This window comes from Schistocerca americana, chromosome 6, assembly GCF_021461395.2.
Source record: "Schistocerca americana isolate TAMUIC-IGC-003095 chromosome 6, iqSchAmer2.1, whole genome shotgun sequence".
Taxonomy (NCBI): Eukaryota; Metazoa; Arthropoda; class Insecta; order Orthoptera; family Acrididae; genus Schistocerca; species Schistocerca americana.
Genome location: NC_060124.1, coordinates 234,211,481 through 234,222,070, shown reverse-complemented (window position 1 = coordinate 234,222,070; position 10,590 = coordinate 234,211,481). Strand labels below are relative to the sequence as shown.

The 10,590-nt window shown below is 39.7% G+C and overlaps 1 non-coding gene across 1 annotated transcript; it reads right to left on the bottom strand.

Annotated features, from left to right (window-relative positions):
* Positions 1-571: 571 nt before the first annotated feature.
* Positions 572-646, bottom strand: Trnap-cgg. Its single transcript has one exon. It is a non-coding gene; the product is annotated as a tRNA-Pro (tRNA).
* Positions 647-10,590: the final 9,944 nt, after the last annotated feature.

The following is a 10,590-nucleotide window of genomic DNA, read 5'->3' as shown; positions in this document are numbered from 1 at the left end:
GGCTCCTGCAACAAGGCGCGACTCCAGTGCCGGTAAATAAGCACCAACGTATAGGCATTCGTGTCTTTCCAAGCGCGTGCGGTAAATGCGGAAAGGTGAACTGTTGCGACGTTATTACCAAATACGCCCAAACAGGACCGAAGTGCTGTTATTTTTTTTTCTTGGCTGCCGAGGGAAAACCGTCCATCGGAGAATGTAAAATGTGTACAGGGGACCATGATTGGTCGAAACCCACCGTTGTGGAGAAGTGCTGCAAGTTCCGTGCTGGGTGCTGCTGCTTCATGACAACACACGTCCCCATATCTCATATGTCGTATCGCAGAAGTTACGCCAGCTGAAGCGGGAGACACTCGAGCAACCGCCCGATAGTCCTTGAAGGGTCGACGATTCCCGACGGACGAGGGTGTACATCAGGCGGTCACGGACCCCTTCACGCAACAGGACACTGTGTTTAACAAACGGAAACCTTCAACCTAGTCCATCGGTGGAATGACTGTCTTAGTGCTCACGGCGATTTCGTCTGATTGGCATACAGATTCTAGACTGAAACTTCCTGGCAGATTAAAACTGTGTGCCCGACCGAGACTCGAACTCGGGACCTTTGCCTTCCGCGGGCAAGTGCTCTACCAACTGAGCTACCGAAGCACGACTCACGTCCGGTACTCACAGCTTTACTTCTGCCAGTACCTCGTCTCCTACCTTCCAAACTTTACAGAAGCTCCTCCTACAACACTTGCCCGCGGAAGGCAAAGGTCCCGAGTTCGAGTCTCGGTCGGGCACACAGTTTTAATCTGCCAGGAAGTTTCATATCAGCGCACACTCCGCTGCAGAGTGAAAATCTCATTCTAGATTCTAGACTGTTTTTCCTCCGATAGAAAACATTTTGATCGCCCCTTATATTTTGCCATACTTGTTTTATCTCCAGTGTAAACACTACCTCTGTCCAAGCAGAAATAGACGGTTAACCACGAAACATCTCGAGGAATCTGGATAGTGTGTCTGGTAAAAGATAGAGTGTGAGTGAATAGCTCTGCAAAACCAAAATTGTGATGGGTAATGCCATAGACTATGGTTACTAATGTAACTAATGTAAGTAGTGATAGCTTACTACTATACGTGTCTCACAAGTCGGAATGTTAGAGTACAATGACATAGCTGAGTCACATGTCTGAGGCCGTCGTTCGATTTAACATTCAGAACTACGACCGTGCGTGTCACGGGCTGCATTCAGACAACTGCGGCTGACTCAGTAAGGGGCTAGCAGTTTGCAGAAATAGGCTACTGTATGGGGACAAAGAAGAGCGCAGAAGTATCACCCCTCGGCCGCTGGATATGTTTAGAGGGAATACGATTACTTACTGCGGCTCATGTAGTCCGATACGTGGGTGGCTGAGCCGGTAGGTAGGGTGTATGGAAAATCTTCGGTGTAAAAGGTACACTCTGAAACTGTAAGTAGGCTGTTTATGTTTTATCTATGTAAGTAGGCTGTTTATGTTTTCTTATTGGCAACGTTACGTAGCGCTCAATATGAAAATCACTGGCTGTGCTGTGTGCAGTCTGTGGCTAGTTTGCATTGTTGTCTGCCATTGTAGTGTTGGGCAGCGGCAGCTGGATGTGAACAGCGCGTAGCGTTGCGCAGTTGGAGGTGAGCCGCCAGCAGTGGTGGATGTGGGGAGAGAGATGGCGGAGTTTTGAAATTTGTCATGAACTGCTATATTTATATATGATGATATCAAGGTAAATACATTGTTTGTTCTCTATTAATATCTTTCATTTGCTAACCATCCCTATCAGTAGTTAGTGCCTTCCATAGTTTGAATCTTTTATTTAGCTGGCAGTAGTGGCGCTCGCTGTATTGCAGTAGCTTGAGCAGCGAAGATTTTTGTGAGGTAAGTGATTTGTGAAAGGTATAGTTTAATGTTAGTCAGGGCCATTCTTTTGTAGTGAATTTTGAAAGTCAGATTGCGTTGCGCTAACAAAATATTGTGTGTCAGTTTAAGCACAGTCTCGTGTAGAATTGTTCAAAGGGGAAGTTTCATATGTCGACCCTTAGCCTAGGATACCTCACTGGAATCTTCTGATTTTTTCTTGTAGTTTGTGTAATTAGTGTAGATTTTGTTTATTGCTAGCGCGTAATTGTAGAGAAAATCTCCTTTGTAGTTGCAGTCTTTCATTGTTGTACAGTAAAACAGTTGTGGCATGCATATAGATTTGCACCAAGTATTTCGCAGCTACGCTTGCAATTAACTAGATATTATTTTCAGTGCTATGTTAATGTGTTCTCCTATTTTTGCTCTTCAAATTGTGCTTTTCTGCGTTGTCGTGTGAAATATTGTGACAATAATGGCGTGTGAAAAACGTAATACTAGGCTCCAAAGTAAACTGAGAAATGACAGTGAAGACGAAAGCAGTGTGATAGCACCGCAGAGTAATGAATTAACAGACATTCAAAGTAGTAATTTGGTAACTGTTCATAGGGAAATGGAGCAGGCGGCAAACAATGGCGTGGACAGTGAAACAATTAGTGAAGAGGGACGCATTATCGATCGATCGGTCGGCAACAGCTTGCCTCAGGAATCGGGAATGACAGGACACAATTTTGCAAATACTGTAGACTCAGGTTTTGGGTTCTCACCGTTTTCTCAAATGAGTCAAGACACATTTTCTGCTTGTCAAAATGTGAATGTTGCCGGTGCAACTTCACTGCCGAAAAGCACTGAGGAACATGTTTCAGACACCAGTGCATTGTTATTACAATTAATGCAACAAATGGGACAAAAGCTTGAAAAGTTAGACACAATGGAACAACACCAGACACAAACACAGCAACAGTTAGACACAGTGGAACAAAATCTCAAAAAGTTAGACACAGTGGAACAAAATCTCAAAAAGTTAGACACTACACTTGAACAAACACGTGAAGATTTAACCACTGAGTTACATAACATCGAATCGAAATGTCAAAAGGTCTGTAATGACGTAAAAACACAAATTTGTGAGCATTTCCAACCTATTTTTTCGCGTCATGAAAATGTATTACAGAATCACGAAGCAGCCATAAAAGAACTGCAAACTATTGTTCATGAAAATCATGAGACCTTGCAAGCTAAAATTGACTCAGTTGCATCTACCGATTCGGTTACGCAACTTGCAAGAACTCAGGAAAACTTAAAGGACACAGTAGATACCCCGAAAATTGGTTCAGAAAGACACATGGAGGAAATAAGTACACTATCGGAGAAAGTAGCCGAACTTTCGGATCAGGTCACTAACTTATCTACAAAGGTAGATGATGATCTGAATGACACAAGACCCGTAGCCTTCACTGACACAGAAGAGTATGAACAAATAAGAAAATTCAAACAAAATCAAAATCAAATCAAAACACAGTACAAAAGAGAAATCCGGGAAGTACAAGATCAGTTGACGCAGGTAATACAAGAATTGCGTATTTCAGAGGACACTCGCGCTCCAATACGGGAAGAGGGACATAGAAATACGGAACAAACACAAAATAATAACACAGGACACTTCGGAAATTATGAAAGAAATTGGCAAGGCGCATTGGATTTTGAGATGGAACCGCCGAAACGAAGTAACAATGACCGACATGCGACTCGCCGACATGACGATTTTGACTATAAGCTGTTCATTACTACACGTAAATTCAAAACATTTAAGAATTCTGGCAACGACATTCATCCACAAGCATGGCTCCATTAATTCTCTCATTGTTTTCCTCCCAACTGGTCGTTAGAACACAGATTAGAATTTGTGTGGCTACTTAGAGAATGAACCAGCTGTAAGAATGCGATCGGTAATTCACGAGTGCCACAGTGAAGGAGAGTTTTACCATGCCTTCCTCTCAGCATATTGGTCTCAAGCTACACAAGACCGAATAAAACATGGCATCATAATGATGAAACATTTCGAACAATCTGAATTTTCCAGTCTTGTGAAATATTTTGAAGACATGTTGCATAAGAATCAGTATCTTTCAAACCCATACAGCCCCTCAGAACTCATCCGCATTTGCTTAATTAAATTACCTGAACATTTACGACATATTATTTTGGCAGGACGTTGCAAAGACGACATTGAAGCATTTCAGGGACTCTTACAAGAATTAGAAATTGACACTGACAATCGCGGAACGCGAAACCAGAAACACAACAATTACAGTTCACATCCGTCACAATTCCGCGATGACAGAAATAATAACTGGACACGACAAGGCTATTCTCACAACACAAATCGTGACCAAAACAGACACCACCCATATGACAACCACTGGCAGAGTAATACTTGTTACAGAGAAAGATCGCATTTCCGTAGTAATGACCACCACAGAGACAATCAGAGAAACAGACAATATGGTAACCAGAACTATTTTTATCAAGGGAGACAGAATACTTTCAGACGCAACAGTTCAGCGCGCCGTTACGATTCAGGAAGAAATTCTCCACCACATGACCGACAAGAAAGAAATTATGAAATCTACCGACATGACGACAGACGAGATAATCGTAACGACAGACCTGAATTGCATCAGAACTGGCGGGATTCAAACAGAGCAGGGCCCTCTCGTCACGGTGAATTTGTAGAAGTTAGGTCTCCTAATCCCAATAACGACGCGCGCCAACAAAGGAACAGACAATGACTCGCACCGCAGGCAGCCGCGTGCGCCGGCTGGCTCAGAGAAAAATAACATAGACGCTAACCTTGAGAAAAATTTTAGCATTCTTTACCGATGTATACAACATGAGAATTGCGTTGAAGTTGAAACTCTGCGTACTAGGAAGAGTAAAGGTTTACACCACATTTCACATGTAAAACCGTTTATTGAAAGATAATCTGCTTTTTAACTTTGTCTTTGCCATATAACTTTTCACTTTACATTACTAGTATGCTGTGTCAGACTTAAGAAACTGTTAACATGCAACAATGTTTGAAGTTAAATATCCAGTCAAGAACCAAGAGAACTTATTGAAACAGAAATGACGAATTCATTGTTATAGTGAACAGACGTCACAGTGTTATTGTGTGTGTACATTCTTGCTTGTTAGTTGCACGATTATGGAACGACTATAAGGCTTACATACTTAGGACACATACTGGTACTGCTAATGAGATTTTAATGCAACATTTTGGTTTATTTGAAAATACATTCTGAATTTAAAGTGCTTTCTGAGAGATACCAGATGACACAGAGGTTAGTTTATGTGACAGCTACACGATGTTATCACGACGCTACTAATGAGTGACAATTTACAATGTTGCTTTTGCAGTGTATCTGTTTTATATCTGCACAGTTTTCTGAATTCTTCTAGGAAGAAAAACATGTTTTAGTAGTAACTTTTGTGGTATAGCAACAATGAGACAGCCTTTTTCGTGGCATAACAATACGTTACTGTACAGTACTTTCCTCATCACGGCAATAAGCGTAATAACTAAGATATCTATACGCAAAGCATTTCACTTTTGTGTATCATGAGGTAAGTACATTGACTTTAGCAGAACTTTGCTTACAGAGGACGATAACTGCGACAGTTCCACAGAATTATCTTACAGCAAGACGCGCATTTAGCGCTACAGGACACGCATTTGAGTGATTAATCTTATACTTAAAACACTTATTTTCAAAGATTTTTTAATTACAAAGAAAGTTTTCCGTGATACATTTCATTCCATTGCTGTAATTTGTAACACCTGAGGGTATAATTACATTTATCCTCAGGGGGGTACATGCTTACTTTGTGTACCATGTGTGTGGCAACCACAAGGAACCCTAGCTAATATGGTATTTTGCTTATACAACTTTACACATCGGTACCATATTTCTCTAAAACACAGAATTACACAGCTATCTGATTATTTAACTGAGAGAGACAAACATTTATTTTACTACATCAGTGACACATGTTTACGCAATTATACAGTTGGGTAACTTCACACTTATGAAACTGTATTTTGTCTGTACTTTGTAAACTGTTCATATTTTTTCGGAACCATTGTGATACTATGAGAGCTTTGAATGATGTATTTGGTAAAGGGATTATGATTTTTAAAGTACGTTTGAGTCAGATGACACTTTTGACATGAGCAGAGAATTTTTTTTAATTATTGGAGGAAGCTACGACGATTTTGAGATTTGACTGAGGTGTAATGATGTTATTTTTACGACGACGATGTGTATTATGCTGCTGAGGTATGTTTATGATTAATAGGCTGAGGCTATATGAGTTATTTGATTATGCTTCATATTTATAATGACGAAATATTGACGAGTGTCGATGGATACGTATATGTGTAATAAGGTAAGGAGTAATGAATAGTGGGTAGGGACTCTTGACTTGTGAAAAAGGATGTTGGAAACCAAGAATCGTACTTTAAGAGTTATGACATGTGTGAATCATGTGTGAATGTATCACAATGCCACTGAACATTTTTTGGACACTGTTATATTCATAGGATTTTGTTTCTACAGATTTGCAACGCAAATTCTTGACCTGTGAAATATTTTTATGTGAGACTGTCACTGTAGCGGTAAATATTTCCGTAAGAAAGTTAAGTGACCACCTGCACGTAATGCGTCGCGGGCACCCAGCTGTGTCAGACGCCTGGAGAAAAAGCCATTATTGCGAGCCCTTTTCAGCGGCACAGGTAGAAAAAAAAAGGGGACGTGGGACGTGTCAAACACCTGGAAAACAAGCCATTAGGGTGTGCCTTTCATCGCTAATGCGACACCCTCGTTACTTGAAAACATATGATTACTCGTACTTTGTGCTAATTACTGAAATGCTTATGAATTGATGGGAAATATTCGTACATCTGCACACCTGATTACGACAAGCGTCTTTCTATGAGAGTTGAGAGAATTTCTACTAACTTATGAAATGTCACATGACTACTGAATGATATTTTTATGCTTTGCTTTTCATAGTTGCTTATTTCATTTGATATCTGGTTTCCAGCTGTGTTGCAGCATTGCTTTTATAAAATAAAATGCATTTGCTAATGTGAACACTTTCTGTCAACAGATCTATTAAATAATTATTTTATGATCCACATTCTTTAAAAAAGGAGCACTTGGAAAGGAAAGAACAATAAGAAGGAACTAGTAACAGTAAAACATAATTTTCTTTTCAATTAGATGGTAATATTTTTTTTACAATAAGTTGTTGTGGTGCACCACTTTAATTACATAGACATTAAGATGTGAATATACATTTCCCTTATCTGCATTGTTGTTTAGTGTAATATTTTTTCTGCTTGCGCTATGTCATGTTTAGGTATAAGTTGCTGCTGTTTGCCAGGCATAGTGTTATTGAATTTGACTTTTGCTCATTTATGCTGCTAGCTTTGCCAATTTGCATTTTTTGCATTGCTGTTTGTGTTGATTTGTTATGTGATGCTGCATTGCCTCGTCCCTTAGTTTAGCATCTGAGCTCAGTAGATTTAAGTTAGCTTAAGAGGGGGTAGACTATATAAGAAACTGACTATGGAGAATAGGTAAAGAATGCATTAAGAAGTTATACAAAAAAAAGTACAGAAAACAGGTTTAGGTAGGATTTTCTTGGAAATAAATGTTGAGGTGAGAAATGTGTGAACATATAAATACAGAAAGCATGCTTAGATAGAATTTTTTTGGTGGAAACAAAGGATGAAATAAGAGGACAGATATATGAAGTTTTGGGTTGGACTGTACCAAATGTTACACTGAAAACGAACCCTACCCTTTCCTATTGGTGTTATCCCACTATGTGTTTGTGTACCCTTGTGTAGTTGTTTTCTTCCTGTCTCTGTGTAGTTTCATAGAATTTTTTCTTCTTTTAATATTAAGCTACATTCACTATGATGAGGAATACTGTTATCCTCGAATATAATTGGCATTAATAATATGTTATTTACTTTGTAAAGATGTTAGACATTATTAATTCTGTTCTGTCTAATGCTCATGTGTGAAGTTGATGTTTCAAAAGTTATTCTGATCTTTTATGTATGTACTCATGTCATAATTCCTGTAACACTGACGTATATGTCTATTTCTATTCTTTTGTAACGCCTGTTTTACTACAAATGTTATCTGCATTGTTATGTTCTTTAATGATGTATTTTGTACCTTTGTAATTGTATTCTTATGTTATTAAATTGTAATTGTCAACGGTTCATAATATTATTAACTTGTTAGTTACATTTCACTGCACACGTTTCTGTTGGTCATAGTATATGGATAATATGTGAGAAGTAGGGACTGTTAGTGTTTGCACGTGTGTTAATAATTCAGCAAGGGACTGGATAACAGCATTGCTGGTTCTAAGGACAATTCCAAAAAACTTTGTGAGTGCACAAGTGGTGGTTTATGGACTTGCTATATTCTCCGCAAGACTCTTCGATGGTGAATGTGCACCTGCACAATCGCAACAGATGGCTGCTGGCCATCTCTACAAGGACTACAGTGGGTCTGCACCTCTGGTGGCCCACCAATACCGTTATCTCTGCAAGGACTACAGTGGGTCTACATCTTTGATGATCCATCAATACCATTATTTCTACAAGGACTACAGTGGGTCTACACCTTTGCTGACTCACCAGTACCATTATTTCTACAAGGCCTGCAGTGGGTCTGCACCTCTGGTGGCCCACCAATACCGTAATCTCTACCAGGACTACAGTGGGTCTGTTCTGTGATGACCTACCTACCAATATTCTTCAAAACGTCGAATGACTCTGCTGTGGGTTTGCTCTGTTGTGACCCATTACTTGTCTGCATGTCAAGAGTCAGCACTGTCTTTCCGTTGGAAGGACAACGCTACTTCTTCAAGACTGCATGGTAATCCACTACTTCCGTGTGCATTTTCTTTTACTGCTCAGACTTTGAGAAAAACACTGCTATTCTCCTGTTATGTACGATTAGGACTGTCTTTATGGACTGTGAGACAATTTTAAATTTTTAACAACATTGTATCAATAAGTGTGTGCTTTTGATTTCTTTGTTATTGTAATTATGAAAAAAAATTTTTCGAATCTGTATTGGCCAGTGCCCAACACCATTTGTAAAAATTTTTTGTGGGGAGCATGGGGGCTATGTAAGTAGGCTGTTTATGTTTTATCTATGTAAGTAGGCTGTTTATGTTTTCTTATTGGCAACGTTACGTAGCGCTCAATATGAAAATCACTGGCTGTGCTGTGTGCAGTCTGTGGCTAGTTTGCATTGTTGTCTGCCATTGTAGTGTTGGGCAGCGGCAGCTGGATGTGAACAGCGCGTAGCGTTGCGCAGTTGGAGGTGAGCCGCCAGCAGTGGTGGATGTGGGGAGAGAGATGGCGGAGTTTTGAAATTTGTCATGAACTGCTATATTTATATATGATGATATCAAGGTAAATACATTGTTTGTTCTCTATTAATATCTTTCATTTGCTAACTATCCCTATCAGTAGTTAGTGCCTTCCATAGTTTGAATCTTTTATTTAGCTGGCAGTAGTGGCGCTCGCTGTATTGCAGTAGCTTGAGCAGCGAAGATTTTTGTGAGGTAAGTGATTTGTGAAAGGTATAGTTTAATGTTAGTCAGGGCCATTCTTTTGTAGTGAATTTTGAAAGTCAGATTGCGTTGCGCTAACAAAATATTGTGTGTCAGTTTAAGCACAGTCTCGTGTAGAATTGTTCAAAGGGGAAGTTTCAAAACATAATGTACGCTGTAATGAACCTTTCTGGCATAGCAATTATATGAGGGACATGGACCACGACTGACGAGCTCCAGCCGATCACATAATTTTAATCCGCCAAGAAGCTTGACCTACGATTCTTCCTCTCCCAGTCATCGTCGATTCGTTGTAGTCTCTTCGTACGCCAAATCATCTTCCTAGCGTCTAACTTACATGTAGACAATTTACTACCATGCTAGCACAATCAAGCTGAGAGATCGGTGTGGTCGAATTATCTCTGAGTATGCCACAGAGAAAAGGGATCTTATCGCAGAGCTGTCGCCTCTGCTTTGTTAAATTAATTTCTCGCCTGTTCTGGAAATCATATTTGCAACAGTCCGCAGTAATGTAGGACATATCAGTACCTTTACGAATAGACACATTTCAAATAAATTTTATACACCCAAGATCGAGTTCAAAACTGTTCTTATTGGCCGATTTCGAAAGGTAAGACTGTCACTTACAGATCTTTAAAATCCTTAAAGGTATGAAGATGCCATTCATACCTGTCGAAACCGGTCAATAAAAACAGTTTTGTATTCAATCTTGACTGTATAAAATATCTTCTCATTTCTCATTATAAGAAACCTCAGTCATGTTCTCTGCGAAGATGAGGTTACATGGCGGCCTTTTACGTAACTGTATTTTTCTTTATGTACAATAAACTTTACTAAATGTGACCAAACCACATAGACCAATCGTCACACAGGACATAGGTCACTGAGGTGACAAAAGTCATGGGATAACAATATACACAGATGGAGGTAGTATCTCGTACACAAGGTACAAAAGGGCAGTGCCTTGGCGGATCCGTTATTTTCACTCAGGTGATTCATGTGAAAAGCTTTTCGACGTAATTATGGCCGCACGACGGAAATTAACAGACTC